The following is a 7,976-nucleotide window of genomic DNA, read 5'->3' on the forward strand; positions in this document are numbered from 1 at the left end:
GTTACTCAGCACAAGACACGACATCAAACATTTCATTTTTATTTTGTTATTACTTCTGCCTATAATTACTGATTTCAAACATGCAAAGTTAAAGTGCAAAGCACTAGAACCACTCACTCCCCTCATTTCAGTATCTGAAAACAGAGTTTCAGAGTAGATGTTGTTTACAGCCCCCCAAAAAAATCCAAAAACTCCAGGACAACTAATTCAGCCCTTCAATTACTACACTGACATCCAGATGTAAACAAGACACACAATTCTGGTGAGCCCATGCAGAAAGGGTCGTCTTAGATGAGCTGGACCTTCCAGCAGTCATGGAAAATAAGGCAGTAAAAATAGTTCAAAGAGCCATAAGAGCGATTCTCAGAAAATCCCTTTCATCATTTATCTGCTGAACCTCTCCATCAAGAGAAAATGCTTTGCTGGTACTGTATCATCATCACAAACAAAGGCAGATTTAGCCTGTAAAAGAAAAAAGGAAAAAAAAAAAAAAAAATCCAGCAAGCGCCCGCTCCTCTGGAGCGCCGTGCTCAGTAGCCATTAACGGCAACGACATTCCGCAAAGCTCACCTGCCGCTGATGTTGATTAGGTGCTGTCATGGCGACAATAGCATGTGATCGGCTTTGCTCGACGCCTTGAGCGCTTTTTGGTTGTCAACACCTGAAGCGGCGGATTAGCGAAAGCCTAAAGTGTGGGTTGTTGAGAACGCCTGCGCGACATATTGTTAAATGCCTGCCAACTATTGAGCCAGTGGGGTATCATCTGCAGCCCTCCGCCGGGGCTGAAATTGATGAATGATGCAGCTTGAAAGGACTTGTTTAGAGTTCAGCGAGACAAGCTGTCCCAAATAGATTCAGAAGATCACATGTCAGCAGGATACAGAGATATTCTTACTGGACCAAGGTTGAGTGTGTCAGAGAAATTGTATCCAGCTTCCTGATGGAGTTCATTTTTCTCCCCTGTGTGTCTGCCCTGCACCCCTTTATAGGACGGGGGAATTTATGAGAGGGGCTGACACAGGAGGACAAAAGCCACAATGGTATTTCATACAGCATGTGAGCCAACGGGGGCTGGTCAATGGCGTTTAGCGCGGCCGTCTACGGTCCGCACAATGGCAGCGCGGTGCGAAGGAGCCAATCAAGAAAAGCATATACTGCGAGCGCCGAACGCGGAGATGTGTCTGCACGAGTCAAGGGTGAATGAGGCAAAGCAAAATGATCATTATCTGTGTGTACTGTGAGACAGGAGGCGCGTTATGGATGAGAGCTCGTGGCCACATGGAGAGGACAGGGCTGAATAATCCATAATGTCATACAGACTGTGGGAAATTTAATATTGATTGATGGCTGCAGCAACAACGCAGCACATATGTGTCAATTAAGTGTTACTTTGTGCCGCAAAGCAGGTGAAACCGCTGTTTTGTTTTTTTTTTAAAAGTCAAACCCTTACAACAGCCAGTTTTATTTCTATGAGTCATTAACAACTCATTACGCTGGCAAGATGAATTTCACTCACATAAACCAATGATTCATGCTAGATTTTTTTTTTTAGCATTACCTTTCAGAGCACTTCACATTATGAATGCCATCCAATAAATCACTTTTCATAAAACCATTCCTATAATAAGCAGCATGATTTCATTCATTATGCAGCCATCCTCTGTATTAGCTTTATCCAAACTATTTTTCATGTGGAGCTGGAGCGCATCCCAGCTGGACACTGGACTAAACACAAACTACTAAATGGACAGGGTTGCCAGTTCAGCAGAGTTAACACACACACACACACACACACACACACACACAAACGGTCAAAATACAGTCGTCAGAATGAAGCATGTCTCTGAACGAGAAGGCAGGAGCACCCAAAGCAAACGGATGCGGGCTCAGGTAGAACATGCAAACTCAGAAAGACATTTCAAAACCAAACCAGTGCTGCGGCGGCGCTGCTGTAACCACCGTGCTATAATGATCCGAACATCCTGCAACTGCGATAGTAAATGAAGAGAGAAATGCAGATGTGGGTGGATGGACAGTCGGACAGACAGATGTAGAGATGGATACACAGTAAAAAAAAAAAAAAAAATTGAGATCTAAACCATCTAATTGATTCCCAGCAATGTTGACTGTCAGCGAACACCTCAGACCTGGGGCAGTAAAAACCACGTAAATCAAAGGATTCTGCCATCACTGACGGTTCTCAGTCTATTAAAGCCAGTATGTGCCACTTAGCACCTAAGTTACATCCCATCTGCGTGGCATTCCCGTTGGCTGCATTAACTTCACATCTCATCAATCACACCAATGCAGTTCTGACTTTAATGCAACTGACAAACTTTAGAGCCGGTTCGGTCTTTATGGGACGAGCTGCAGATCACCGTGATTCATGCAGGCGATTAGGAAGACGCTCCCTGCTGCAGCTACACGTCTGTCCACTGGCTGAATAGGCACTTGTCCTTTAAACCTTTTCTTATAATTAATGGTGCAGCTGGAACTAAATCCTTCAGCATTCACAGGAGTTGGAGACCACAAAGTCAGCTTTCTTTTGTGATGCCGCTGAAAAACATGTATTGTTCAACAGAGTCAAGCTTATTTGAAAAAGGAAAAAAGTCAATAGAAGACCTTCAAAAAACCCAGGGAAAGTTTGTTAGATGTAGTAATATATTACAGTACAATTCAAATACTGTGGGCAATTGACAGAGAGTTAAAAAGCCAAAAGCCTTGGTGAGAAATTGCCTATTTGGCCTTGATTTGAAGGTTCCTAATAAAACTGTGCTATTTGTATTCGTATCTCTTTAAGTCCGTCTGATGTTTGTACTTTTTTATTACAGGATCGTTTTTGAGAAAAGAGACTTTTAGTCACTCACACACTCAGTTTTCAATATTTTCTCAGGAAAATGTTCCTGAAGAAAAAAAAAAGGCATCTGCTAGAAGTATTTCAGTGCTTTTCTTTTGGTTTGTCCAAAGGCAGAAAAGGTGAAGAACGTCACATGATGCGTTTCTAAAAATCTACAGATAGTTGCTATGATGTAGGTAGTTGGTATTATTGAAATAATCTGAGTTAACGGGGGTTTTTTTTCTCATTAAACATTTCAAATGGTTATTTTATCCAGATATAATAAAATGTCCCTAAACATGCTGCATTTCCACCTGCAGTACCTTTCTCCATGAAGGGTGTGCATCAGTGGCATTAGGTCAAACACAGGATTCAAAAGCCCAACCCAGAGACAGAGTTGATGCAGGCTGTTCAGTCAAAGGCAAAAGGCAAAATCTGTACATGAGTAAAAACACAAGCAAACAGGGGAGATCCAAAAAATAAACAAGGGTAAAAACCAGACGGCAAAACATGACTGCAGCAAAACCCTACCTGGAAGGTGAACTGTGGAGCAGTAAAAACAAGACATGAAATGTAGCAAGTTGGACTGGCAGCTCACAAGACTGAGAACAGAACATACAGAGAGACAACGGGCAGAAAACGAGGCACAGCTGAAAACAATCCAAGGCGATCAGGCTGGGAAACACAGAGGGGGAATTACAAGACCTGTGAGGGCAGAAATCTAACAACGTCAAACCTGAATACAGACATGGAGAGGGGCCTGTTCACAACATGAAACGTGTGCAAGCATTAAATAAGATATGAACGTTCACCTTCAACTTACAAAACAAGAGCCAAAACCAAAATCAGCCAAAAACACCAAACCAGGCACAAGATCAGCAATCCCTGATGAAAACCTGAGTATGAAACTTAATGTAGCATGAGCCTGAAACAAGACGGAAAACAGAGCCAGCGCGACATGACGAGTCCTGAAACACAGGAACCACGAGGAGATGAAACGCGAGGAAACCGACCCATGGAGAAGTTCGAAAAAAAATAACAATACACAACACAGAACAGAGCAGCAGGGCTGTGACACAGGGCATATTGTATCACAGTTTGAATTTATTCCTGCTCAAACTCAGAACTGTGTTCCTTAAAAAGAAAAAAAAAAAAAAAAGCTTCTATTTTCATAAACACGTATCCAATGCCACAAAAAAAAATCCTTTTTAATATCCACCAGTTAAAAATGATGGAAACAAAGGTGCTATAATAAGCTATTGTATAATCAGTGCAGGGGGCAGACAGGGCAGCAGCGTGAGAGTGAGTGTGTGAGTGTGTGTGAGTGTGTGTGTGTGTGTGCGTGTGTGTGAGGGTATTTAAAAAGTCCAGTGTCTTAGCCTTTGTTATGGAGCATTTTTTCATTTTAAATACTGAATGGGGCCCTGGTGGGCCGCAGGAGATGGCGGATATGAGTGAAGCACCGCAGTGGGCGAGCTGATTGGGTATTGAGTCTGAAAAGCCGCGACAAGTGAGTGACACGTGCCGCGAGCGCGGCACAATGGCTCGGGAACGCCGTCAACAATGCACGCGCGACGGCGGCGGCGGCAGCTCTGTCATTACGCGCCGTCTAAAACACCATTTTGCATCCCGGATTACACCATCTAGAGTTAATGATGCGGCGCACAAAGGGTTTTTATCTCACAACACAGTACAAATAATTGCTCTTCACATTAACCGAGTGCATGAAATTACGGTTTCGGAAAAATGTAAGTTTAGGAATGTGCCAATGTTATAAGATTAAGGGCTTTGGACAGCATCATCTATTATCCAGAGAGAGGGAGTTAAGTGAACAGAAAAATAAGTGCTGTTTCAAGCCCGTCTGAGCCAGGCCCAAATTAACTACTAACAGTTTGACCTACTTCATACCCAGTGGGGCTGATTTTTATTTTTTTTATTTTTTTTCCTCTCTATATTTGCTGATGAGGCCGAAGCAGAAAGTTGCATTAAGTGCTCGGAAGAAGGCTAAGTCTTTGAAAAACAAATAAGCTGAAAACTGAATAAACATAGCTGGGCATCTGTGTGGCAGCTGCATGCGTTCATAACCCCTGTTGACCTTTTGACCTTCAGGTAATTGACGTTGATTGATTGCACGTAGTCACTGTTCACCTGATATGCGATACGTAACGGACTGTGTTGCAAAAATGTTTTAATGTCGGTGACAGAAATGTAGCTGCTTAGAGGTCTGCCGATTCTGGTAGGAGCTCAAATGGAAATAAAAAAAAAATAAATAAAAAACTTTTCCAGTTAGCCACAGTGAGAATAATCTGTTTCTCATGATGTAGCAGTTAACAGGGATTTAAGTTTGATCACTGCCAGGCATCCAATTTTAGAGTCAGTTCTATGGGAAACTAATATCAACACAAATGCCCGCACATGCACACGCACGCACGCATGAACGAACGCACACAGACACACACACACAACCGCAGTAAGTAAACAATGTTTAGGAAAAACAAACGCCGCTGCAAGCCCTGAGAGGAAATCAAGGCTCAGAACTAAATTGTTAGATGTGGCGGCGCTTTCCCTAACGGCAGCCCAATCTGCTGGAACCTATCCCTGTGGAGGATTTCTTATGAGCCATGTGATCACACACACACACACACACACACACACACACACACACACACACACACACACACACACACACACACACACACACAAAAATCTATTTCCGGATGTGTATTCATCAGACCGTGGTGCCATTAGAACAAAGCCAGGTTAGCTTTTTTATGCCATGTGGAAAAGGCAGGCAGGCAGGCAGGCAGGCGGCAGGCATCCATCAGCTGGTTGTTTTGCACACTTCACTGAAAGTTCCCGGTGGCAAACTGTTTCATGGAATTCACAATGCCACGTCTCACAATGAAGGATTTGTTTCAGTCCTCACCAGCGTGGCGACTTTACAGTGAGTAACTGCACGACGCTAAGATGTCAAAACTTGGTGAAAAAGCTGGTCAGATGCTCGAGCTTTTCAGCTTACTGAGTGCTGTCTCACGGGAAAAAATAATTTCCCTCTCCGAGCATGAGCCAACACATCCCAATATTCTTGTTACCTCTAAACAACTCAGAATAGTTGTGCCACGCGGTGTGTATAACGGGATAGTTCTGTTCTAACGCCTGTCATGCATCACGCAGCAGCTTAATATCAAGCACGAGGGCACCGACTAAAAGGGTGTGACTTTCAGCTCGTGTCACTTAGCCAGCATCTTCAGTGAATGAATGCTCAGTACCTGCAACACATGGCAAGTTAAAATGATTTTCTTCAAGTTGGCAATCCACATTTTGGCATTTTGCTCAATGACACAACGTATTAAGTTCATTGCTGTGTGAAAAGTAAACACTGGGACATCTGCAACGCTTATTTTCTGACAAAAAGAGTAAAGTTGTCATGAAATTTTCAACACGCAGGCTGCGGCAGAGCACCTCTTAGGCTAGTTTTGACAGTCAAACTAGCTGCACTTTTTGCAAGTCAGTTCATGCACTTTTATCCATACGTTCACTCTGATGGGGCCGAGGTGCAGACATGCCAGACAGGAGGAGAATCCCAGTTCCTCCTGCTGCCAGAGCAACAACTGTTCTCACATTAAAACTCTCTCAATCATATCATATTGTACATCTTTACTGCCAAAGAGGACAATGGGGGGGAAAAAATGTACAGATTGTTTTTACTGTTTTAGTTCTTTAACTTTTCAACATTTTGCAAATTCCTCCCACATGGATACCAAACATAGCTCTTAGCTAGCGGCCTGCAGAGTGGTTTAGTGGTTTGAGTCACAATGGGAAAAAAAAACAAAAAAAAAAAACTATGAGAACGAAGACCATGGTGTCCTTTTCCCTTGGTAGTCTGGTTTTCTCACACAGTCCGAAAGCATGCATTTGAGGATCAGTTTGCAGTGAGCGTGTGTGATTTCCTGCCTCTTTGTAGTGCACCTGTGATGGACTTGTGACCTTTTCCAGGGTCCCCCTGCTCAGCTGGGAGCGGCCGCGGCGCTCCTCACCCCTGCGTTGGTTAAAATGATAAAAATGAGCAGATGGATGAAAGCGAGTCTCGTTAGGAGTGATTAAAACATCCCCGTTTATTGGATGAGTCAAATCTGTCAAAGTGCAAATTAGGAGTAGTTTTGAAAAGACTGTCTGGCGAGAGACAGCGACTCCGGAGCTGCGGGTTGCAGACCCCTGTGTTAAGGTTAAACGACTCGAGAGCTTGTAAACTGCGAGGGACAATCATTAGTAACCAAATGTGCTCTTACAGTGCGAGGCCCATGCTGTTACACTTCTGATGATGCATACCTTGAATAATTGCTTTAAAACAAAAGCGCCGGACGGCCGTTAATTAGCTCATACGGCGAGCTAACTGTAAGTAAGATATAAAGCCTGCTGCTTCTGCTGCACACAAACCAAAACAGAGCAAGTCTCCGCTGATCCTGCAGCACGCTGTCGGGTGTTTTCCATTAAGCTGTTAGTGTTCTCATATTCATTGTTTATATAACCTGTGGCTATAAATCTAGCCCAATCTGTTAATTATACCATGAGTTGGACAAATAGTAGGCAATTTCTGAGATTTTATCAATTACTTAAGGGTGAGAGCACTTTTTCCGCTTTTAGTCGTTTAGGCTGATTAAATCTTTATATCTCCTAAACTAGCTAATTATTAAGGCTTTGGAAAGCTAAAGCTCTCTATCCCTTCTTATGACACTGTAAGAGTAATAGCGCGTCCATATGACGGGATTGTTCGACAAAGATTAGTGGAAAGCTGGTTCAGTGGGTCTGTAGACGTATTGCTGTGCCAATGCGGTACCAGCGAAACAGCCTCATAATGAATGTCGTCATTCATATCTGGATTTATTTTTTTCTTTAAAATTGATGACGTACTCCACTTTTAGAATAAAACACAATTTCTTTGTTTTAACTGATGCAATGAAACGCTGATAATTCAAAAGAGTAAAGTCGTGTTGCAGCTGTCTGTGAGGTGCAATCATTCTAAAAATACACTTAAACTGTTTGATTTAAGGAGAACCAAGTTCTAATAATATATAATATACCTGTGCAAGAAAAATAGGCTTTATGAGGAGCTGTCGTTATTTGAATCTGTTGCACAGCC

The sequence above is a fragment of the Salarias fasciatus genome, chromosome 2 (assembly GCF_902148845.1).
Source record: "Salarias fasciatus chromosome 2, fSalaFa1.1, whole genome shotgun sequence".
NCBI classification, from domain to species: domain Eukaryota; kingdom Metazoa; phylum Chordata; class Actinopteri; order Blenniiformes; family Blenniidae; genus Salarias; species Salarias fasciatus.